Below are 26,488 nucleotides of genomic sequence, written 5' to 3' on the forward strand. Positions count from 1 at the left end.
TGCCCTACTGAACCTTGGTCACTGCACCGTGAGGCAAGAGTGCTACTGGCTGCACTACTGAACCTTGGTCACTGCACCGTGAGGCAAGAGTGCTACTGGCTGCACTACTGAACCTTGGTCACTACACCGTGAGGCGAGAGCGCTACTGGTTGCACTACTGAACCTTGGTCACTGCACCGTGAGGCAAGGTTGCTACTGGCTGCACTACTGAACCTTGGTCACTACACCGTGAGGCGAGAGCGCTACTGGTTGCACTACTGAACCTTGGTCACTGCACCGTGAGGCAAGGTTGCTACTGGCTGCCCTACTGAACCTTGGCCACTGCACCGTGAGGCAAGAGTGCTACTGGCTGCACTACTGAACCTTGGTCACTGCACCGTGAGGCGGGAGTGCTACTGGCTGCACTACTGAACCTTGGTCACTGCACCGTGAGGCAAGGTTGCTCCTGGCTGCACTACTGAACCTTGGTCACTACACCGTGAGGCGAGAGCGCTACTGGTTGCACTACTGAACCTTGGTCACTGCACCGTGAGGCAAGGTTGCTACTGGCTGCCCTACTGAACCTTGGCCACTGCACCGTGAGGCAAGAGTGCTACTGGCTGCACTACTGAACCTTGGTCACTGCACCGTGAGGCGAGAGTGCTACTGGCTGCACTACTGAACCTTGGTCACTGCACCGTGAGGCAAGGGTGCTACTGGCTGCACTACTGAACCTTGGTCACTGCACTGAGGCAAGAGTGCTACTGGCTGCACTACTGTACCTTGGCCACTGCACCGTGAGGCAAGGGTGCTACTGGCTGCACTACTGAACCTTGGCCACTGCACCGTGAGGCAAGAGTGCTACTGGCTGCACTACTGAACCTTGGTCACTGCACCGTGAGGCAAGGGTGCTACTGGCTGCACTACTGAACCTTGGCCACTGCACCGTGAGGCAAGAGTGCTACTGGCTGCACTACTGAACCTTGGTCACTGCACCGTGAGGCAAGGGTGCTACTGGCTGCACTACTGAACCTTGGTCACTGCACTGAGGCAAGAGTGCTACTGGCTGCACTACTGAACCTTGGCCACTGCACCGTGAGGCAAGAGTGCTACTGGCTGCACTACTGAACCTTGGTCACTGCACCGTGAGGCAAGGGTGCTACTGGCTGCACTACTGAACCTTGGTCACTGCACTGAGGCAAGAGTGCTACTGGCTGCACTACTGAACCTTGGTCACTGCACCGTGAGGCAAGGTTGCTTCTGGCTGCACTACTGAACCTTGGTCACTACACCGTGAGGCGAGAGCGCTACTGGCTGCACCACTGAACCTTGGTCACTGCACCGTGAGGCAAATGTGCTACTGGCTGCACCACTGAACCTTGGTCACTGCACTGAGGCAAGAGTGCTACTGGCTGCACTACTGAACCTTGGTCACTACACCGTGAGGCGAGAGTGCTACTGGCTGCACTACTGAACCTTGGTCACTACACCATGAGGCGAGAGTGCTACTGGCTGCACTACTGAACCTTGGTCACTGCACCGTGAGGCAAGAGTGCTACTGGCTGCACTACCGAACCTTGGTCACTGCACCGTGAGGCAAGGATGCTACTGGCTGCACCACTGAACCTTGGTCACTACACCGTGAGGCAAGAGTGCTACTGGCTGCACCACTGAACCTTGGTCACTACACCGTGAGGCGAGAGTGCTACTGGCTGCACCACTGAACCTTGGTCACTGCACCGTGAGGCAAGACTGCTACTGGCTACACCACTGAACCTTGGTCACTACACCGTGAGGCGAGAGTGCTACTGGCTGCACTACTGAACCTTGGTCACTGCACCGTGAGGCGAGAGTGCTACTGGCTACACCACTGAACCTTGGTCACTGCACCGTGAGGCAAGGGTGCTACTGGCTGCACTACTGAACCTTGGTCACTACACCGTGAGGCAAGAGTGCTACTGGTTGCACTACTGAACCTTGGCCACTGCACCGTGAGGCAAGAGTGCTACTGGCTGCACTACTGAACCTTGGCCACTGCACCGTGAGGCAAGAGTGCTACTGGCTGCACTACTGAACCTTGGTCACTGCACCGTGAGGCGAGAGTGCTACTGGCTGCACTACTGAACCTTGGTCACTGCACCGTCAGGCGAGAGTGCTACTGGCTGCACCACTGAACCTTGGTCACTACACCGTGAGGCGAGAGTGCTACTTGCTGCACTACTGAACCTTGGTCACTACACCGTGAGGCAAGAGTGCTACTGGCTGCACTACTGAACCTTGGCCACTGCACCGTGAGGCGAGAGTGCTACTGGCTGCACTACTTAACCTTGGTCACTGCACTGAGGCAAGAGTGCTACTGGCTGCACCACTGAACCTTGGTCACTACACCGTGAGGCGAGAGTGCTACTGGCTGCACTACTGAACCTTGGTCACTGCACCGTGAGGCGAGAGTGCTACTGGCTGCACCACTGAACCTTGGTCACTGCACCGTGAGGCAAGAGTGCTACTGGCTGCACCACTGAACCTTGGTCACTGCACCGTGAGGCGAGAGTGCTACTGGCTGCACTACTGAACCTTGGTCACTGCACCGTGAGGCGAGAGTGCTACTGGCTGCACTACTGAACCTTGGTCACTGCACCGTGAGGCGAGAGTGCTACTGGCTGCACCACTGAACCTTGGTCACTACACCGTGAGGTGAGAGTGCTACTGGCTGCACTACTGAACCTTGGTCACTGCACCGTGAGGCGAGAGTGCTACTGGCTGCACTACTGAACCTTGGTAACTGCACCGTGAGGCGAGAGTGCTACTGGCTGCACTACTGAACCTTGGTCACTACACCGTGAGGCAAGGTTGCTACTGGCTGCACTACTGAACCTTGGTCACTGCACCGTGAGGCGAGAGTGCTACTGGCTGCACCACTGAACCTTGGTCACTGCACCGTGAGGCGAGAGTGCTACTGGCTACACCACTGAACCTTGGTCACTGCACCGTGAGGCAAGGGTGCTACTGGCTGCACTACTGAACCTTGGTCACTACACCGTGAGGCAAGAGTGCTACTGGCTGCACTACTGAACCTTGGCCACTGCACCGTGAGGCAAGAGTGCTACTGGCTGCACTACTGAACCTTGGCCACTGCACCGTGAGGCAAGAGTGCTACTGGCTGCACTACTGAACCTTGGTCACTGCACCGTGAGGCGAGAGTGCTACTGGCTGCACTACTGAACCTTGGTCACTGCACCGTGAGGCGAGAGTGCTACTGGCTGCACCACTGAACCTTGGTCACTACACCGTGAGGCGAGAGTGCTACTGGCTGCACTACTGAACCTTGGTCACTACACCGTGAGGCAAGAGTGCTACTGGCTGCACTACTGAACCTTGGCCACTGCACCGTGAGGCGAGAGTGCTACTGGCTGCACTACTTAACCTTGGTCACTGCACTGAGGCAAGAGTGCTACTGGCTGCACCACTGAACCTTGGTCACTGCACCGTGAGGCGAGAGTGCTACTGGCTGCACTACTGAACCTTGGTCACTGCACCGTGAGGCGAGAGTGCTACTGGCTGCACCACTGAACCTTGGTCACTGCACCGTGAGGCGAGAGCGCTACTGGCTGCACTACTGAACCTTGGTCACTGCACCGTGAGGCAAGAGTGCTACTGGCTGCACCACTGAACCTTGGTCACTGCACCGTGAGGCGAGAGTGCTACTGGCTGCACCACTGAACCTTGGTCACTGCACCGTGAGGCAAGAGTGCTACTGGCTGCACCACTGAACCTTGGTCACTGCACCGTGAGGCGAGAGTGCTACTGGCTGCACTACTGAACCTTGGTCACTGCACCGTGAGGCGAGAGTGCTACTGGCTGCACTACTGAACCTTGGTCACTGCACCGTGAGGCGAGAGTGCTACTGGCTGCACCACTGAACCTTGGTCACTGCACCGTGAGGCGAGAGTGCTACTGGCTGCACCACTGAACCTTGGTCACTACACCGTGAGGTGAGAGTGCTACTGGCTGCACTACTGAACCTTGGTCACTGCACCGTGAGGCGAGAGTGCTACTGGCTGCACCACTGAACCTTGGTCACTGCACCGTGAGGCGAGAGTGCTACTGGCTGCACTACTGAACCTTGGTCACTGCACCGTGAGGCAAGAGTGCTACTGGCTGCACTACTGAACCTTGGTCACTACACCGTGAGGCAAGGTTGCTACTGGCTGCACTACTGAACCTTGGTCACTGCACCGTGAGGCGAGAGTGCTACTGGCTGCACTACTGAACCTTGGTCACTGCACCGTGAGGCGAGAGTGCTACTGGCTGCACTACTGAACCTTGGTCACTACACCGTGAGGCAAGGTTGCTACTGGCTGCACTACTGAACCTTGGTCACTGCACCATGAGGCGAGAGTGCTACTGGCTGCACCACTGAACCTTGGTCACTGCACTGAGGCAAGAGTGCTACTGGCTGCACCACTGAACCTTGGTCACTGCACCGTGAGGCGAGAGTGCTACTGGCTGCACTACTGAACCTTGGTCACTGCACCATGAGGCGAGAGTGCTACTGGCTGCACCACTGAATCTTGGTCACTGCACCGTGAGGCGAGAGTGCTACTGGCTGCACTACTGAACCTTGGTCACTACACCGTCAGGCAAGGTTGCTACTGGCTGCACCACTGAACCTTGGTCACTGCACCGTGAGGCGAGAGTGCTACTGGCTGCACCACTGAACCTTGGTCACTGCACCGTGAGGCGAGAGTGCTACTTGCTGCACCACTGAACCTTGGTCACTACACCGTGAGGCGAGAGTGCTACTGGCTGCACTACTGAACCTTGGTCACTACACCGTGAGGCAAGAGTGCTACTGGCTGCACCACTGAACCTTGGTCACTGCACCGTGAGGCGAGAGTGCTACTGGCTGCACTACTGAACCTTGGTCACTGCACCGTGAGGCAAGAGTGGTACTGGCTGCACTACTGAACCTTGGTCACTGCACCGTGAGGCGAGAGTGCTACTGGCTGCACCACTGAACCTTGGTCACTGCACTGTGAGGCAAGAGTGCTACTGGCTGCACCACTGAACCTTGGTCACTGCACCGTGAGGCAAGGGTGCTACTGGCTGCACCACTGAACCTTGGTCACTGCACCGTGAGGGAAGAGTGCTACTGGCTGCACTACTGAACCTTGGTCACTGCACCGTGAGGCGAGACTGCTACTGGCTGCACCACTGAACCTTGGTCACTACACCGTGAGGCGAGAGTGCTACTGGCTGCACCACTGAACCTTGGTCACTACACCGTGAGGCGAGAGTGCTACTGGCTGCACCACTGAACCTTGGTCACTACACCGTGAGGCGAGAGTGCTACTGGCTGCACCACTGAAGCTTGGTCACTACACCGTGAGGCGAGAGTGCTACTGGCTGCACTACTGAACCTTGGTCACTGCACCGTGAGGCGAGAGTGCTACTGGCTGCACCACTGAACCTTGGTCACTGCACCGTGAGGTGAGAGTGCTACTGGCTGCACCACTGAACCTTGGTCACTGCACCGTGAGGTGAGAGTGCTACTGGCTGCACCACTGAACCTTGGTCACTGCACCGTGAGGCAAGGGTGCTACTGGCTGCACTACTGAACCTTGGCCACTGCACCGTGAGGCGAGAGTGCTACTGGCTGCACTACTGAACCTTGGTCACTGCACCGTGAGGCGAGAGTGCTACTGGCTGCACTACTGAACCTTGGTCACTACACCGTGAGGCAAGAGTGCTACTGGCTGCACCACTGAACCTTGGTCACTGCACCGTGAGGCAAGAGTGCTACTGGCTGCACCACTGAACCTTGGTCACTGCACCGTGAGGCGAGAGTGCTACTGGCTGCACCACTGAACCTTGGTCACTGCTCCGTGAGGCAAGAGTGCTACTGGCTGCACCACCGAACCTTGGTCACTGCACCGTGAGGCAAGAGTGCTACTGGCTGCACCACTGAACCTTGGTCACTGCACCGTGAGGTGAGAGTGCTACTGGCTGCACTACTGAACCTTGGTCACTGCACTGAGGCAAGGGTGCTACTGGCTGCACCACTGAACCTTGGTCACTGCATCGTGAGGCGAGAGTGCTACTGGCTGCACCACTGAACCTTGGCCACTGCACCGTGAGGCGAGAGTGCTACTGGCTGCACCACTGAACCTTGGTCACTGCACTGAGGCAAGGGTGCTACTGGCTGCACTACTGAACCTTGGTCACTGCACTGAGGCAAGAGTGCTACTGGCTGCACCACTGAACCTTGGTCACTGCACCGTGAGGTGAGAGTGCTACTGGCTGCACCACTGAACCTTGGTCACTGCACCATGAGGCGAGAGTGCTACTGGCTGCACCACTGAACCTTGGTCACTGCACCATGAGGCGAGAGTGCTACTGGCTACACCACTGAACCTTGGTCACTGCACTGAGGCAAGGGTGCTACTGGCTGCACTACTGAACCTTGGTCACTGCACTGAGGCAAGAGTGCTACTGGCTGCACTACTGAACCTTGGTCACTGCACCGTGAGGCAAGGTTGCTACTGGCTGCACCACTGAACCTTGGCCACTGCACCGTGAGGCAAGAGTGCTACTGGCTGCACCACTGAACCTTGGCCACTGCACCGTGAGGCGAGAGTGCTACTGGCTGCACCACTGAACCTTGGCCACTGCACCGTGAGGCAAGAGTGCTACTGGCTGCACTACTGAACCTTGGTCACTGCACTGAGGCAAGAGTGCTACTGGCTGCACTACTGAACCTTGGCCACTGCACCGTGAGGCGAGAGTGCTACTGGCTGCACCACTGAACCTTGGTCACTGCACCGTGAGGCAAGGGTGCTACTGGCTGCACTACTGAACCTTGGTCACTGCACTGAGGCAAGAGTGCTACTGGCTGCACTACTGAACCTTGGCCACTGCACCGTGAGGCAAGAGTGCTACTGGCTGCACTACTGAACCTTGGTCACTGCACCGTGAGGCAAGGGTGCTACTGGCTGCACTACTGAACCTTGGTCACTGCACTGAGGCAAGATTGCTACTGGCTGCACTACTGAACCTTGGTCACTGCACCGTGAGGCAAGGTTGCTTCTGGCTGCACTACTGAACCTTGGTCACTACACCGTGAGGCGAGAGCGCTACTGGCTGCACCACTGAACCTTGGTCACTGCACCGTGAGGCAAATGTGCTACTGGCTGCACCACTGAACCTTGGTCACTGCACTGAGGCAAGAGCGCTACTGGCTGCACTACTGAACCTTGGTCACTACACCGTGAGGCGAGAGTGCTACTGGCTGCACTACTGAACCTTGGTCACTACACCATGAGGCGAGAGTGCTACTGGCTGCAGTACTGAACCTTGGTCACTGCACTGTGAGGCGAGAGCGCTACTGGCTGCACTACCGAACCTTGGTCACTGCACCGTGAGGCAAGGATGCTACTGGCTGCACCACTGAACCTTGGTCACTACACCGTGAGGCAAGAGTGCTACTGGCTGCACTACTGAACCTTGGTCACTGCACCGTGAGGCGAGAGTGCTACTGGCTGCACCACTGAACCTTGGTCACTACACCGTGAGGCAAGAGTGCTACTGGCTGCACCACTGAACCTTGGTCACTACACCGTGAGGCGAGAGTGCTACTGGCTGCACTACTGAACCTTGGTCACTGCACCGTGAGGCGAGAGTGCTACTGGCTGCACCACTGAACCTTGGTCACTGCACCGTGAGGCAAGAGTGCTACTGGCTACACCACTGAACCTTGGTCACTACACCGTGAGGCAAGAGTGCTACTGGCTGCACTACTGAACCTTGGTCACTGCACCGTGAGGCGAGAGTGCTACTGGCTGCACTACTGAACCTTGGTCACTGCACCTTGAGGCGAGAGTGCTACTGGCTACACCACTGAACCTTGGTCACTGCACCGTGAGGCAAGGGTGCTACTGGCTGCACTACTGAACCTTGGCCACTGCACCGTGAGGCAAGAGTGCTACTGGCTGCACTACTGAACCTTGGTCACTGCACCGTGAGGCAAGAGTGCTACTGGCTGCACTACCGAACCTTGGTCACTGCACCGTGAGGCAAGAGTGCTACTGGCTGCACTACTGAACCTTGGTCACTACACCGTGAGGCGAGAGTGCTACTGGCTGCACTACTGAACCTTGGTCACTACACCATGAGGCGAGAGTGCTACTGGCTGCACTACTGAACCTTGGTCACTGCACTGTGAGGCAAGAGTGCTACTGGCTGCACCACTGAACCTTGGTCACTACACCGTGAGGCGAGAGTGCTACTGGCTGCACTACTGAACCTTGGTCACTACACCATGAGGCGAGAGTGCTACTGGCTGCACTACTGAACCTTGGTCACTACACCATGAGGCGAGAGTGCTACTGGCTGCACTACTGAACCTTGGTCACTGCACTGTGAGGCAAGAGCGCTACTGGCTGCACTACCGAACCTTGGTCACTGCACCGTGAGGCAAGGGTGCTACTGGCTGCACTACTGAACCTTGGTCACTACACCGTGAGGCGAGAGTGCTACTGGCTGCACTACTGAACCTTGGTCACTGCACCGTGAGGCGAGAGTGCTACTGGCTGCACCACTGAACCTTGGTCACTACACCGTGAGGCAAGAGTGCTACTGGCTGCACCACTGAACCTTGGTCACTACACCGTGAGGCGAGAGTGCTACTGGCTGCACTACTGAACCTTGGTCACTGCACCGTGAGGCGAGAGTGCTACTGGCTGCACCACTGAACCTTGGTCACTGCACCATGAGGCGAGAGTGCTACTGGCTACACCACTGAACCTTGGTCACTACACCGTGAGGCAAGAGTGCTACTGGCTACACCACTGAACCTTGGTCACTACACCGTGAGGCGAGAGTGCTACTGGCTGCACTACTGAACCTTGGTCACTGCACCGTGAGGCGAGAGTGCTACTGGCTACACCACTGAACCTTGGTCACTGCACCGTGAGGCAAGGGTGCTACTGGCTGCACTACTGAACCTTGGTCACTACACCGTGAGGCAAGAGTGCTACTGGCTGCACTACTGAACCTTGGCCACTGCACCGTGAGGCAAGAGTGCTACTGGCTGCACTACTGAACCTTGGCCACTGCACCTTGAGGCGAGAGTGCTACTGGCTACACCACTGAACCTTGGTCACTGCACCATGAGGCAAGAGTGCTACTGGCTGCACTACTGAACCTTGGTCACTGCACCGTGAGGCGAGAGTGCTACTGGCTGCACTACTAAACCTTGGTCACTGCACCGTGAGGCGAGAGTGCTACTGGCTGCACCACTGAACCTTGGTCACTACACCGTGAGGCGAGAGTGCTACTGGCTGCACTACTGAACCTTGGTCACTACACCGTGAGGCAAGAGTGCTACTGGCTGCACTACTGAACCTTGGCCACTGCACCGTGAGGCGAGAGTGCTACTGGCTGCACTACTGAACCTTGGCCACTGCACCGTGAGGCGAGAGTGCTACTGGCTGCACTACTGAACCTTGGCCACTGCACCGTGAGGCGAGAGTGCTACTGGCTGCACTACTTAACCTTGGTCACTGCACTGAGGCAAGAGTGCTACTGGCTGCACCACTGAACCTTGGTCACTGCACCGTGAGGCGAGAGTGCTACTGGCTGCACTACTGAACCTTGGTCACTGCACCGTGAGGCAAGAGTGCTACTGGCTGCACCACTGAACCTTGGTCACTGCACTGAGGCAAGAGTGCTACTGGCTGCACCACTGAACCTTGGTCACTGCACCGTGAGGCGAGAGTGCTACTGGCTGCACTACTGAACCTTGGTCACTGCACCGTGAGGCGAGAGTGCTACTGGCTGCACCACTGAACCTTGGTCACTGCACCGTGAGGCAAGAGTGCTACTGGCTGCACCACTGAACCTTGGTCACTGCACCGTGAGGCGAGAGTGCTACTGGCTGCACTACTGAACCTTGGTCACTGCACCGTGAGGCGAGAGTGCTACTGGCTGCACTACTGAACCTTGGTCACTGCACCGTGAGGCGAGAGTGCTACTGGCTGCACCACTGAACCTTGGTCACTGCACCGTGAGGCGAGAATGCTACTGGCTGCACCACTGAACCTTGGTCACTACACCGTGAGGTGAGAGTGCTACTGGCTGCACTACTGAACCTTGGTCACTGCACCGTGAGGCGAGAGTGCTACTGGCTGCACTACTGAACCTTGGTCACTGCACCGTGAGGCGAGAGTGCTACTGGCTGCACTACTGAACCTTGGTCACTACACCGTGAGGCAAGGTTGCTACTGGCTGCACTACTGAACCTTGGTCACTGGACCGTGAGGCGAGAGTGCTACTGGCTGCACTACTGAACCTTGGTCACTGCACCGTGAGGCGAGAGTGCTACTGGCTGCACTACTGAACCTTGGTCACTACACCGTGAGGCAAGGTTGCTACTGGCTGCACTACTGAACCTTGGTCACTGCACCATGAGGCGAGAGTGCTACTGGCTGCACCACTGAACCTTGGTCACTGCACTGAGGCAAGAGTGCTACTGGCTGCACCACTGAACCTTGGTCACTGCACCGTGAGGCGAGAGTGCTACTGGCTGCACTACTGAACCTTGGTCACTGCACCATGAGGCGAGAGTGCTACTGGCTACACCACTGAACCTTGGTCACTACACCGTGAGGCGAGAGTGCTACTGGCTGCACCACTGAATCTTGGTCACTGCACCGTGAGGCGAGAGTGCTACTGGCTGCACTACTGAACCTTGGTCACTACACCGTGAGGCAAGGGTGCTACTGGCTGCACTACTGAACCTTGGTCACTGCACTGAGGCAAGAGTGCTACTGGCTGCACTACTGAACCTTGGTCACTGCACCGTGAGGCAAGGTTGCTACTGGCTGCACCACTGAACCTTGGTCACTGCACCGTGAGGCGAGAGTGCTACTGGCTGCACCACTGAACCTTGGTCACTGCACCGTGAGGCGAGAGTGCTACTTGCTGCACCACTGAACCTTGGTCACTACACCGTGAGGCGAGAGTGCTACTGGCTGCACTACTGAACCTTGGTCACTACACCGTGAGGCAAGGTTGCTACTGGCTGCACCACTGAACCTTGGTCACTGCACTGTGAGGCAAGAGTGCTACTGGCTGCACCACTGAACCTTGGTCACTGCACCGTGAGGCAAGGGTGCTACTGGCTGCACCACTGAACCTTGGTCACTGCACCGTGAGGGAAGAGTGCTACTGGCTGCACTACTGAACCTTGGTCACTACACCGTGAGGCAAGAGTGCTACTGGCTGCACCACTGAACCTTGGTCACTACACCGTGAGGCGAGAGTGCTACTGGCTGCACCACTGAACCTTGGTCACTACACCGTGAGGCGAGAGTGCTACTGGCTGCACCACTGAACCTTGGTCACTGCACCGTGAGGCGAGAGTGCTACTGGCTGCACCACTGAACCTTGGTCACTGCACCGTGAGGCAAGAGTGCTACTGGCTGCACCACTGAACCTTGGTCACTGCACCGTGAGGTGAGAGTGCTACTGGCTGCACCACTGAACCTTGGTCACTGCACCGTGAGGTGAGAGTGCTACTGGCTGCACCACTGAACCTTGGTCACTGCACCGTGAGGCAAGGTTGCTACTGGCTGCACTACTGAACCTTGGCCACTGCACCGTGAGGCGAGAGTGCTACTGGCTGCACTACTGAACCTTGGTCACTGCACCGTGAGGCGAGAGTGCTACTGGCTGCACTACTGAACCTTGGTCACTACACCGTGAGGCAAGAGTGCTACTGGCTGCACCACTGAACCTTGGTCACTGCACCGTGAGGCAAGAGTGCTACTGGCTGCACCACTGAACCTTGGTCACTGCACCGTGAGGCGAGAGTGCTACTGGCTGCACCACTGAACCTTGGTCACTGCACCGTGAGGCAAGAGTGCTACTGGCTGCACCACTGAACCTTGGTCACTGCACCGTGAGGCAAGAGTGCTACTGGCTGCACCACTGAACCTTGGTCACTGCACCGTGAGGTGAGAGTGCTACTGGCTGCACTACTGAACCTTGGTCACTGCACTGAGGCAAGGGTGCTACTGGCTGCACCACTGAACCTTGGCCACTGCACAGTGAGGCGAGAGTGCTACTGGCTGCACCACTGAACCTTGGTCACTGCACTGAGGCAAGGGTGCTACTGGCTGCACTACTGAACCTTGGTCACTGCACTGAGGCAAGAGTGCTACTGGCTGCACCACTGAACCTTGGTCACTGCACCGTGAGGTGAGAGTGCTACTGGCTGCACTACTGAACCTTGGTCACTGCACTGAGGCAAGGGTGCTACTGGCTGCACCACTGAACCTTGGTCACTGCACCGTGAGGCGAGAGTGCTACTGGCTGCACTACTGAACATTGGTCACTGCACCGTGAGGCGAGAGTGCTACTGGCTGCACTACTGAACCTTGGTCACTGCACCGTGAGGCAAGGTTGCTACTGGCTGCACTACCGAACCTTGGTCACTGCACCGTGAGGCAAGAGTGCTACTGGCTGCACCACTGAACCTTGGCCACTGCACCGTGAGGCGAGAGTGCTACTGGCTGCACCACTGAACCTTGGTCACTGCACTGAGGCAAGGGTGCTACTGGCTGCACTACTGAACCTTGGTCACTGCACTGAGGCAAGAGTGCTACTGGCTGCACCACTGAACCTTGGTCACTGCACCGTGAGGTGAGAGTGCTACTGGCTGCACCACTGAACCTTGGTCACTGCACCATGAGGCGAGAGTGCTACTGGCTGCACCACTGAACCTTGGTCACTGCACTGAGGCAAGAGTGCTACTGTCTGCACCACTGAACCTTGGTCACTGCACCATGAGGCGAGAGTGCTACTGGCTACACCACTGAACCTTGGTCACTGCACTGAGGCAAGGGTGCTACTGGCTGCACTACTGAACCTTGGTCACTGCACTGAGGCAAGAGTGCTACTGGCTGCACTACTGAACCTTGGTCACTGCACCGTGAGGCAAGAGTGCTACTGGCTGCACCACTGAACCTTGGCCACTGCACCGTGAGGCGAGAGTGCTACTGGCTGCACCACTGAACCTTGGTCACTGCACCGTGAGGCAAGAGTGCTACTGGCTGCACTACTGAACCTTGGTCACTACACCGTGAGGCAAGAGTGCTACTGGCTGCACTACTGAACCTTGGTCACTGCACTGAGGCAAGAGTGCTACTGGCTGCACTACTGAACCTTGGCCACTGAACCGTGAGGCGAGAGTGCTACTGGCTGCACCACTGAACCTTGGTCACTGCACCGTGAGGCAAGGGTGCTACTGGCTGCACTACTGAACCTTGGTCACTGCACTGAGGCAAGAGTGCTACTGGCTGCACTACTGAACCTTGGCCACTGCACCGTGAGGCAAGAGTGCTACTGGCTGCACTACTGAACCTTGGTCACTGCACCGTGAGGCAAGGGTGCTACTGGCTGCACTACTGAACCTTGGTCACTGCACTGAGGCAAGAGTGCTACTGGCTGCACTACTGAACCTTGGTCACTGCACCGTGAGGCAAGGTTGCTTCTGGCTGCACTACTGAACCTTGGTCACTACACCGTGAGGCGAGAGCGCTACTGGCTGCACCACTGAACCTTGGTCACTGCACCGTGAGGCAAATGTGCTACTGGCTGCACCACTGAACCTTGGTCACTGCACTGAGGCAAGAGTGCTACTGGCTGCACTACTGAACCTTGGTCACTACACCGTGAGGCGAGAGTGCTACTGGCTGCACTACTGAACCTTGGTCACTACACCATGAGGCGAGAGTGCTACTGGCTGCACTACTGAACCTTGGTCACTACACCGTGAGGCGAGAGCGCTACTGGCTGCACTACCGAACCTTGGTCACTGCACCGTGAGGCAAGGTTGCTACTGGCTGCACTACTGAACCTTGGTCACTACACCGTGAGGCAAGAGTGCTACTGGCTGCACCACTGAACCTTGGTCACTACACCGTGAGGCGAGAGTGCTACTGGCTGCACCACTGAACCTTGGTCACTGCACCGTGAGGCGAGAGTGCTACTGGCTGCACCACTGAACCTTGGTCACTGCACCGTGAGGCAAGAGTGCTACTGGATACACCACTGAACCTTGGTCACTACACCGTGAGGCAAGAGTGCTACTGGCTACACCACTGAACCTTGGTCACTACACCGTGAGGCGAGAGTGCTACTGGCTGCACTACTGAACCTTGGTCACTGCACCGTGAGGCGAGAGTGCTACTGGCTACACCACTGAACCTTGGTCACTGCACCGTGAGGCAAGGGTGCTACTGGCTGCACTACTGAACCTTGGTCACTACACCGTGAGGCAAGAGTGCTACTGGCTGCACTACTGAACCTTGGCCACTGCACCGTGAGGCAAGAGTGCTACTGGCTGCACTACTGAACCTTGGCCACTGCACCGTGAGGCAAGAGTGCTACTGGCTGCACTACTGAACCTTGGTCACTGCACCGTGAGGCGAGAGTGCTACTGGCTGCACTACTGAACCTTGGTCACTGCACCGTGAGGCGAGAGTGCTACTGGCTGCACCACTGAACCTTGGTCACTACACCGTGAGGCGAGAGTGCTACTGGCTGCACTACTGAACCTTGGTCACTACACCGTGAGGCAAGAGTGCTACTGGCTGCACTACTGAACCTTGGCCACTGCACCGTGAGGCGAGAGTGCTACTGGCTGCACTACTTAACCTTGGTCACTGCACCGTGAGGCAAGGGTGCTACTGGCTGCACCACTGAACCTTGGTCACTGCACCGTGAGGCAAGAGTGCAACTGGCTGCACCACTGAACCTTGGTCACTGCACTGAGGCAAGGTTTCTACTGGCTGCACTACTGAACCTTGGTCACTGCACCGTGAGGCGAGAGTGCTACTGGCTGCACTACTGAACCTTGGTCACTGCACTGAGGCAAGAGTGCTACTGGCTGCACCACTGAACCTTGGTCACTGCACCATGAGGCGAGAGTGCTACTGGCTGCACCACTGAACCTTGGTCACTGCACTGAGGCAAGAGTGCTACTGGCTGCACTACTGAACCTTGGCCACTGCACCGTGAGGCAAGAGTGCTACTGGCTGCACTACTGAACCTTGGTCACTGCACCGTGAGGCAAGGGTGCTACTGGCTGCACTACTGAACCTTGGTCACTACACCGTGAGGCGAGAGTTCTACTGGCTGCACTACTGAACCTTGGTCACTACACCATGAGGCGAGAGTGCTACTGGCTGCACTACTGAACCTTGGTCACTACAACGTGAGGCGAGAGCGCTACTGGCAGCACTACCGAACCTTGGTCACTGCACCGTGAGGCAAGGTTGCTACTGGCTGCACCACTGAACCTTGGTCACTGCACTGAGGCAAGAGTGCTACTGGCTGCACTACTGAACCTTGGTCACTACACCGTGAGGCGAGAGTGCTACTGGCTGCACTACTGAACCTTGGTCACTACACCATGAGGCGAGAGTGCTACTGGCTGCACTACTGAACCTTGGTCACTACACCGTGAGGCGAGAGCGCTACTGGCTGCACTACCGAACCTTGGTCACTGCACCGTGAGGCAAGGTTGCTACTGGCTGCACTACTGAACCTTGGTCACTACACCGTGAGGCAAGAGTGCTACTGGCTGCACCACTGAACCTTGGTCACTACACCGTGAGGCGAGAGTGCTACTGGCTGCACCACTGAACCTTGGTCACTGCACCGTGAGGCGAGAGTGCTACTGGCTGCACCACTGAACCTTGGTCACTGCACCGTGAGGCAAGAGTGCTACTGGATACACCACTGAACCTTGGTCACTACACCGTGAGGCAAGAGTGCTACTGGCTACACCACTGAACCTTGGTCACTACACCGTGAGGCGAGAGTGCTACTGGCTGCACTACTGAACCTTGGTCACTGCACCGTGAGGCGAGAGTGCTACTGGCTACACCACTGAACCTTGGTCACTGCACCGTGAGGCAAGGGTGCTACTGGCTGCACTACTGAACCTTGGTCACTACACCGTGAGGCAAGAGTGCTACTGGCTGCACTACTGAACCTTGGCCACTGCACCGTGAGGCAAGAGTGCTACTGGCTGCACTACTGAACCTTGGCCACTGCACCGTGAGGCAAGAGTGCTACTGGCTGCACTACTGAACCTTGGTCACTGCACCGTGAGGCGAGAGTGCTACTGGCTGCACTACTGAACCTTGGTCACTGCACCGTGAGGCGAGAGTGCTACTGGCTGCACCACTGAACCTTGGTCACTACACCGTGAGGCGAGAGTGCTACTGGCTGCACTACTGAACCTTGGTCACTACACCGTGAGGCAAGAGTGCTACTGGCTGCACTACTGAACCTTGGCCACTGCACCGTGAGGCGAGAGTGCTACTGGCTGCACTACTTAACCTTGGTCACTGCACCGTGAGGCAAGGGTGCTACTGGCTGCACCACTGAACCTTGGTCACTGCACCGTGAGGCAAGAGTGCTACTGGCTGCACCACTGAACCTTGGTCACTGCACTGAGGCAAGGTTTCTACTGGCTGCACTACTGAACCTTGGTCACTGCACCGTGAGGCGAGAGTGCTACTGGCTGCACTACTGAACCTTGGTCACTGCACTGAGGCAAGAGTGCTACTGGCTGCACCACTGAACCTTGGTCACTGCACCATGAGGCGAGAGTGCTACTGGCTGCACCACTGAACCTTGGTCACTGCACTGAGGCAAGAGTGCTACTGGCTGCACCACTGAACCTTGGTCACTGCACCGTGAGGCGAGAGTGCTACTGGCTGCACTACTGAACCTTGGTCACTGCACCGTGAGGCGAGAGTGCTACTGGCTGCACCACTGAACCTTGGTCACTGCACCGTGAGGCAAGAGTGCTACTGGCTGCACCACTGAACCTTGGTCACTGCACCGTGAGGCGAGAGTGCAACTGGCTGCACTACTGAACCTTGGTCACTGCACCGTGAGGCGAGAGTGCTACTGGCTGCACTACTGAACCTTGGTCACTACACCGTGAGGCAAGGTTGCTACTGGCTGCACTACTGAACCTTGGTCACTGCACCGTGAGGCGAGAGTGCTACTGGCTGCACTACTGAACCTTGGTCACTACACCGTGAGGCAAGGTTGCTACTGGCTGCACTACTGAACCTTGGTCACTGCACCGTGAGGCGAGAGTGCAACTGGCTGCACTACTGAACCTTGGTCACTGCACCGTGAGGCGAGAGTGCTACTGGCTGCACTACTGAACCTTGGTCACTACACCGTGAGGCAAGGTTGCTACTGGCTGCACTACTGAACCTTGGTCACTGCACCGTGAGGCGAGAGTGCTACTGGCTGCAACACTGAACCTTGGTCACTGCACCGTGAGGCGAGAATGCTACTGGCTGCACTACTGAACCTTGGTCACTGCACCGTGAGGCAAGAGTGCTACTGGCTACACTACTGAACCTTGGTCACTGCACCGTGAGGCGAGAGTGCAACTGGCTGCACTACTGAACCTTGGTCACTGCACCGTGAGGCGAGAGTGCTACTGGCTGCACCACTGAACCTTGGTCACTACACCGTGAGGCAAGGTTGCTACTGGCTGCACTACTGAACCTTGGTCACTGCACCATGAGGCGAGAGTGCTACTGGCTGCACCACTGAATCTTGGTCACTGCACTGAGGCAAGAGTGCTACTGGCTGCACTACTGAACCTTGGTCACTGCACCGTGAGGCGAGAGTGCTACTGGCTGCACTACTGAACCTTGGTCACTGCACCATGAGGCGAGAGTGCTACTGGCTACACCACTGAACCTTGGTCACTACACCGTGAGGTGAGAGTGCTACTGGCTGCACCACTGAATCTTGGTCACTGCACCGTGAGGCGAGAGTGCTACTGGCTGCACTACTGAACCTTGGTCACTACACCGTGAGGCAAGGGTGCTACTGGCTGCACTACTGAACCTTGGTCACTGCACTGAGGCAAGAGTGCTACTGGCTGCACTACTGAACCTTGGTCACTGCACCGTGAGGCAAGGTTGCTACTGGCTGCACCACTGAAACTTGGTCACTGCACCGTGAGGCGAGATTGCTACTGGCTGCACCACTGAACCTTGGTCACTGCACCGTGAGGCGAGAGTGCTACTTGCTGCACCACTGAACCTTGGTCACTACACCGTGAGGCGAGAGTGCTACTGGCTGCACTACTGAACCTTGGTCACTACACCGTGAGGCAAGGTTGCTACTGGCTGCACCACTGAACCTTGGTCACTGCACTGTGAGGCAAGAGTGCTACTGGCTGCACCACTGAACCTTGGTCACTGCACCGTGAGGCAAGGGTGCTACTGGCTGCACCACTGAACCTTGGTCACTGCACCGTGAGGGAAGAGTGCTACTGGCTGCACTACTGAACCTTGGTCACTACACCGTGAGGCGAGAGTGCTACTGGCTGCACCACTGAACCTTGGTCACTACACCGTGAGGCGAGAGTGCTACTGGCTGCACCACTGAACCTTGGTCACTACACCGTGAGGCGAGAGTGCTACTGGCTGCACTACTGAACCTTGGTCACTGCACCGTGAGGTGAGAGTGCTACTGGCTGCACCACTGAACCTTGGTCACTGCACCATGAGGCGAGAGTGCTACTGGCTGCACCACTGAACCTTGGTCACTGCACTGAGGCAAGAGTGCTACTGTCTGCACCACTGAACCTTGGTCACTGCACCATGAGGCGAGAGTGCTACTGGCTACACCACTGAACCTTGGTCACTGCACTGAGGCAAGGGTGCTACTGGCTGCACTACTGAACCTTGGTCACTGCACTGAGGCAAGAGTGCTACTGGCTGCACTACTGAACCTTGGTCACTGCACCGTGAGGCAAGGTTGCTACTGGCTGCACCACTGAACCTTGGCCACTGCACCGTGAGGCAAGAGTGCTACTGGCTGCACCACTGAACCTTGGCCACTGCACCGTGAGGCGAGAGTGCTACTGGCTGCACCACTGAACCTTGGCCACTGCACCGTGAGGCAAGAGTGCTACTGGCTGCACTACTGAACCTTGGTCACTGCACTGAGGCAAGAGTGCTACTGGCTGCACTACTGAACCTTGGCCACTGAACCGTGAGGCGAGAGTGCTACTGGCTGCACCACTGAACCTTGGTCACTGCACCGTGAGGCAAGGGTGCTACTGGCTGCACTACTGAACCTTGGTCACTGCACTGAGGCAAGAGTGCTACTGGCTGCACTACTGAACCTTGGCCACTGCACCGTGAGGCAAGAGTGCTACTGGCTGCACTACTGAACCTTGGTCACTGCACCGTGAGGCAAGGGTGCTACTGGCTGCACTACTGAACCTTGGTCACTGCACTGAGGCAAGAGTGCTACTGGCTGCACTACTGAACCTTGGTCACTGCACCGTGAGGCAAGGTTGCTTCTGGCTGCACTACTGAACCTTGGTCACTACACCGTGAGGCGAGAGCGCTACTGGCTGCACCACTGAACCTTGGTCACTGCACCGTGAGGCAAATGTGCTACTGGCTGCACCACTGAACCTTGGTCACTGCACTGAGGCAAGAGTGCTACTGGCTGCACTACTGAACCTTGGTCACTACACCGTGAGGCGAGAGTGCTACTGGCTGCACTACTGAACCTTGGTCACTACACCATGAGGCGAGAGTGCTACTGGCTGCACTACTGAACCTTGGTCACTACAACGTGAGGCGAGAGCGCTACTGGCAGCACTACCGAACCTTGGTCACTGCACCGTGAGGCAAGGTTGCTACTGGCTGCACCACTGAACCTTGGTCACTGCACTGAGGCAAGAGTGCTACTGGCTGCACTACTGAACCTTGGTCACTACACCGTGAGGCGAGAGTGCTACTGGCTGCACTACTGAACCTTGGTCACTACACCATGAGGCAAGGTTGCTACTGGCTGCACTACTGAACCTTGGTCACTACACCGTGAGGCAAGAGTGCTACTGGCTGCACCACTGAACCTTGGTCACTACACCGTGAGGCGAGAGTGCTACTGGCTGCACCACTGAACCTTGGTCACTGCACCGTGAGGCGAGAGTGCTACTGGCTGCACCACTGAACCTTGGTCACTGCACCGTGAGGCGAGAGTGCTACTGGATACACCACTGAACCTTGGTCACTACACCGTGAGGCAAGAGTGCTACTGGCTACACCACTGAACCTTGGTCACTACACCGTGAGGCGAGAGTGCTACTGGCTGCACTACTGAACCTTGGTCACTGCACCGTGAGGCGAGAGTGCTACTGGCTACACCACTGAACCTTGGTCACTGCACCGTGAGGCAAGGGTGCTACTGGCTGCACTACTGAACCTTGGTCACTACACCGTGAGGCAAGAGTGCTACTGGCTGCACTACTGAACCTTGGCCACTGCACCGTGAGGCAAGAGTGCTACTGGCTGCACTACTGAACCTTGGCCACTGCACCGTGAGGCAAGAGTGCTACTGGCTGCACTACTGAACCTTGGTCACTGCACCGTGAGGCGAGAGTGCTACTGGCTGCACTACTGAACCTTGGTCACTGCACCGTGAGGCGAGAGTGCTACTGGCTGCACCACTGAACCTTGGTCACTACACCGTGAGGCGAGAGTGCTACTGGCTGCACTACTGAACCTTGGTCACTACACCGTGAGGCAAGAGTGCTACTGGCTGCACTACTGAACCTTGGCCACTGCACCGTGAGGCGAGAGTGCTACTGGCTGCACTACTTAACCTTGGTCACTGCACCGTGAGGCAAGGGTGCTACTGGCTGCACCACTGAACCTTGGTCACTGCACCGTGAGGCAAGAGTGCTACTGGCTGCACCACTGAACCTTGGTCACTGCACTGAGGCAAGGTTTCTACTGGCTGCACTACTGAACCTTGGTCACTGCACCGTGAGGCGAGAGTGCTACTGGCTGCACTACTGAACCTTGGTCACTGCACTGAGGCAAGAGTGCTACTGGCTGCACCACTGAACCTTGGTCACTGCACCATGAGGTGAGAGTGCTACTGGCTGCACCACTGAACCTTGGTCACTGCACTGAGGCAAGAGTGCTACTGGCTGCACTACTGAACCTTGGCCACTGCACCGTGAGGCAAGAGTGCTACTGGCTGCACTACTGAACCTTGGTCACTGCACCGTGAGGCAAGGGTGCTACTGGCTGCACTACTGAACCTTGGTCACTACACCGTGAGGCGAGAGTTCTACTGGCTGCACTACTGAACCTTGGTCACTACACCATGAGGCGAGAGTGCTACTGGCTGCACTACTGAACCTTGGTCACTACAACGTGAGGCGAGAGCGCTACTGGCAGCACTACCGAACCTTGGTCACTGCACCGTGAGGCAAGGTTGCTACTGGCTGCACCACTGAACCTTGGTCACTGCACTGAGGCAAGAGTGCTACTGGCTGCACTACTGAACCTTGGTCACTACACCGTGAGGCGAGAGTGCTACTGGCTGCACTACTGAACCTTGGTCACTACACCATGAGGCGAGAGTGCTACTGGCTGCACTACTGAACCTTGGTCACTACACCGTGAGGCGAGAGCGCTACTGGCTGCACTACCGAACCTTGGTCACTGCACCGTGAGGCAAGGTTGCTACTGGCTGCACTACTGAACCTTGGTCACTACACCGTGAGGCAAGAGTGCTACTGGCTGCACCACTGAACCTTGGTCACTACACCGTGAGGCGAGAGTGCTACTGGCTGCACCACTGAACCTTGGTCACTGCACCGTGAGGCGAGAGTGCTACTGGCTGCACCACTGAACCTTGGTCACTGCACCGTGAGGCAAGAGTGCTACTGAATACACCACTGAACCTTGGTCACTACACCGTGAGGCAAGAGTGCTACTGGCTACTCCACTGAACCTTGGTCACTACACCGTGAGGCGAGAGTGCTACTGGCTGCACTACTGAACCTTGGTCACTGCACCGTGAGGCGAGAGTGCTACTGGCTACACCACTGAACCTTGGTCACTGCACCGTGAGGCAAGGGTGCTACTGGCTGCACTACTGAACCTTGGTCACTACACCGTGAGGCAAGAGTGCTACTGGCTGCACTACTGAACCTTGGCCACTGCACCGTGAGGCAAGAGTGCTACTGGCTGCACTACTGAACCTTGGCCACTGCACCGTGAGGCAAGAGTGCTACTGGCTGCACTACTGAACCTTGGTCACTGCACCGTGAGGCGAGAGTGCTACTGGCTGCACTACTGAACCTTGGTCACTGCACCGTGAGGCGAGAGTGCTACTGGCTGCACCACTGAACCTTGGTCACTACACCGTGAGGCGAGAGTGCTACTGGCTGCACTACTGAACCTTGGTCACTACACCGTGAGGCAAGAGTGCTACTGGCTGCACTACTGAACCTTGGCCACTGCACCGTGAGGCGAGAGTGCTACTGGCTGCACTACTTAACCTTGGTCACTGCACCGTGAGGCAAGGGTGCTACTGGCTGCACCACTGAACCTTGGTCACTGCACCGTGAGGCAAGAGTGCTACTGGCTGCACCACTGAACCTTGGTCACTGCACTGAGGCAAGGTTTCTACTGGCTGCACTACTGAACCTTGGTCACTGCACCGTGAGGCGAGAGTGCTACTGGCTGCACTACTGAACCTTGGTCACTGCACTGAGGCAAGAGTGCTACTGGCTGCACCACTGAACCTTGGTCACTGCACCATGAGGCGAGAGTGCTACTGGCTGCACCACTGAACCTTGGTCACTGCACTGAGGCAAGAGTGCTACTGGCTGCACCACTGAACCTTGGTCACTGCACCGTGAGGCGAGAGTGCTATTGGCTGCACTACTGAACCTTGGTCACTGCACCGTGAGGCGAGAGTGCTACTGGCTGCACCACTGAACCTTGGTCACTGCACCGTGAGGCAAGAGTGCTACTGGCTGCACCACTGAACCTTGGTCACTGCACCGTGAGGCGAGAGTGCAACTGGCTGCACTACTGAACCTTGGTCACTGCACCGTGAGGCGAGAGTGCTACTGGCTGCACTACTGAACCTTGGTCACTACACCGTGAGGCAAGGTTGCTACTGGCTGCACTACTGAACCTTGGTCACTGCACCGTGAGGCGAGAGTGCTACTGGCTGCACTACTGAACCTTGGTCACTACACCGTGAGGCAAGGTTGCTACTGGCTGCACTACTGAACCTTGGTCACTGCACCGTGAGGCGAGAGTGCAACTGGCTGCACTACTGAACCTTGGTCACTGCACCGTGAGGCGAGAGTGCTACTGGCTGCACTACTGAACCTTGGTCACTACACCGTGAGGCAAGGTTGCTACTGGTTGCACTACTGAACCTTGGTCACTGCACCGTGAGGCGAGAGTGCTACTGGCTGCAACACTGAACCTTGGTCACTGCACCGTGAGGCGAGAATGCTACTGGCTGCACTACTGAACCTTGGTCACTACACCGTGAGGCAAGGTTGCTACTGGCTGCACTACTGAACCTTGGTCACTGCACCATGAGGCGAGAGTGCTACTGGCTGCACCACTGAATCTTGGTCACTGCACTGAGGCAAGAGTGCTACTGGCTGCACCACTGAACCTTGGTCACTGCACCGTGAGGCGAGAGTGCTACTGGCTGCACTACTGAACCTTGGTCACTGCACCATGAGGCGAGAGTGCTACTGGCTACACCACTGAACCTTGGTCACTACACCGTGAGGTGAGAGTGCTACTGGCTGCACCACTGAATCTTGGTCACTGCACCGTGAGGCGAGAGTGCTACTGGCTGCACTACTGAACCTTGGTCACTACACCGTGAGGCAAGGGTGCTACTGGCTGCACTACTGAACCTTGGTCACTGCACTGAGGCAAGAGTGCTACTGGCTGCACTACTGAACCTTGGTCACTGCACCGTGAGGCAAGGTTGCTACTCGCTGCACCACTGAAACTTGGTCACTGCACCGTGAGGCGAGATTGCTACTGGCTGCACCACTGAACCTTGGTCACTGCACCGTGAGGCGAGAGTGCTACTTGCTGCACCACTGAACCTTGGTCACTACACCGTGAGGCGAGAGTGCTACTGGCTGCACTACTGAACCTTGGTCACTACACCGTGAGGCAAGGTTGCTACTGGCTGCACCACTGAACCTTGGTCACTGCACTGTGAGGCAAGAGTGCTACTGGCTGCACCACTGAACCTTGGTCACTGCACCGTGAGGCAAGGGTGCTACTGGCTGCACCACTGAACCTTGGTCACTGCACCGTGAGGGAAGAGTGCTACTGGCTGCACTACTGAACCTTGGTCACTACACCGTGAGGCGAGAGTGCTACTGGCTGCACCACTGAACCTTGGTCACTACACCGTGAGGCGAGAGTGCTACTGGCTGCACCACTGAACCTTGGTCACTACACCGTGAGGCGAGAGTGCTACTGGCTGCACCACTGAACCTTGGTCACTACACCGTGAGGCGAGAGTGCTACTGGCTGCACCACTGAACCTTGGTCACTACACCGTGAGGCAAGAGTGCTACTGGCTGCACCACTGAACCTTGGTCACTACACCGTGAGGCGAGAGTGCTACTGGCTGCACCACTGAACCTTGGTCACTGCACCGTGAGGCGAGAGTGCTACTGGCTGCACCACTGAAGCTTGGTCACTACACCGTGAGGCGAGAGTGCTACTGGCTGCACCACTGAACCTTGGTCACTGCACCGTGAGGCGAGAGTGCTACTGGCTGCACCACTGAACCTTGGTCACTGCACCGTGAGGCAAGAGTGCTACTGGCTGCACCACTGAACCTTGGTCACTGCACCGTGAGGTGAGAGTGCTACTGGCTGCACCACTGAACCTTGGTCACTGCACCGTGAGGCGAGAGTGCTACTGGCTGCACTACTGAACCTTGGTCACTGCACCGTGAGGCAAGGGTGCTACTGGCTGCACTACTGAACCTTGGTCACTGCACCGTGAGGCGAGAGTGCTACTGGCTGCACCACTGAACCTTGGTCACTGCACCGTGAGGCAAGGGTGCTACTGGCTGCACTACTGAACCTTGGCCACTGCACCGTGAGGCGAGAGTGCTACTGGCTGCACTACTGAACCTTGGTCACTGCACCGTGAGGCGAGAGTGCTACTGGCTGCACTACTGAACCTTGGTCACTACACCGTGAGGCAAGAGTGCTACTGGCTGCACCACTGAACCTTGGTCACTGCACCGTGAGGCAAGAGTGCTACTGGCTGCACCACTGAACCTTGGTCACTGCACCGTGAGGCGAGAGTGCTACTGGCTGCACCACTGAACCTTGGTCACCGCACCGTGAGGCAAGAGTGCTACTGGCTGCACCACTGAACCTTGGTCACTGCACCGTGAGGCAAGAGTGCTACTGGCTGCACCACTGAACCTTGGTCACTGCACCGTGAGGTGAGAGTGCTACTGGCTGCACTACTGAACCTTGGTCACTGCACTGAGGCAAGAGTGCTACTGGCTGCACTACTGAACCTTGGTCACTGCACTGAGGCAAGGGTGCTACTGGCTGCACCACTTAACCTTGGTCACTGCACTGAGGCAAGAGTGCTACTGGCTGCACCACTGAACCTTGGTCACTGCACCGTGAGGTGAGAGTGCTACTGGCTGCACCACTGAACCTTGGTCACTGCACCATGAGGCGAGAGTGCTACTGGCTGCACCACTGAACCTTGGTCACTGCACTGAGGCAAGAGTGCTACTGGCTGCACCACTGAACCTTGGTCACTGCACCATGAGGCGAGAGTGCTACTGGCTACACCACTGAACCTTGGTCACTGCACTGAGGCAAGGGTGCTACTGGCTGCACTACTGAACCTTGGTCACTGCACTGAGGCAAGAGTGCTACTGGCTGCACTACTGAACCTTGGTCTCTGCACCGTGAGGCAAGGTTGCTACTGGCTGCACCACTGAACCTTGGCCACTGCACCGTGAGGCAAGAGTGCTACTGGCTGCACCACTGAACCTTGGCCACTGCACCGTGAGGCGAGAGTGCTACTGGCTGCACCACTGAACCTTGGCCACTGCACCGTGAGGCAAGAGTGCTACTGGCTGCACTACTGAACCTTGGTCACTGCACTGAGGCAAGAGTGCTACTGGCTGCACTACTGAACCTTGGCCACTGCACCGTGAGGCGAGAGTGCTACTGGCTGCACCACTGAACCTTGGTCACTGCACCGTGAGGCAAGGGTGCTACTGGCTGCACTACTGAACCTTGGTCACTGCACTGAGGCAAGAGTGCTACTGGCTGCACTACTGAACCTTGGCCACTGCACCGTGAGGCAAGAGTGCTACTGGCTGCACTACCGAACCTTGGTCACTGAACCGTGAGGCAAGAGTGCTACTGGCTGCACTACTGAACCTTGGTCACTGCACTGAGGCTAGAGTGCTACTGGCTGCACTACTGAACCTTGGCCACTGCACCGTGAGGCGAGAGTGCTACTGGCTGCACTACTGAACCTTGGTCACTGCACTGAGGCAAGAGTGCTACTGGCTGCACTTCCGAACCTTGGTCACTGCA

The sequence above is a fragment of the Hemitrygon akajei genome, chromosome 27, assembly GCF_048418815.1.
Source record: "Hemitrygon akajei chromosome 27, sHemAka1.3, whole genome shotgun sequence".
NCBI lineage: Eukaryota > Metazoa > Chordata > Chondrichthyes > Myliobatiformes > Dasyatidae > Hemitrygon > Hemitrygon akajei.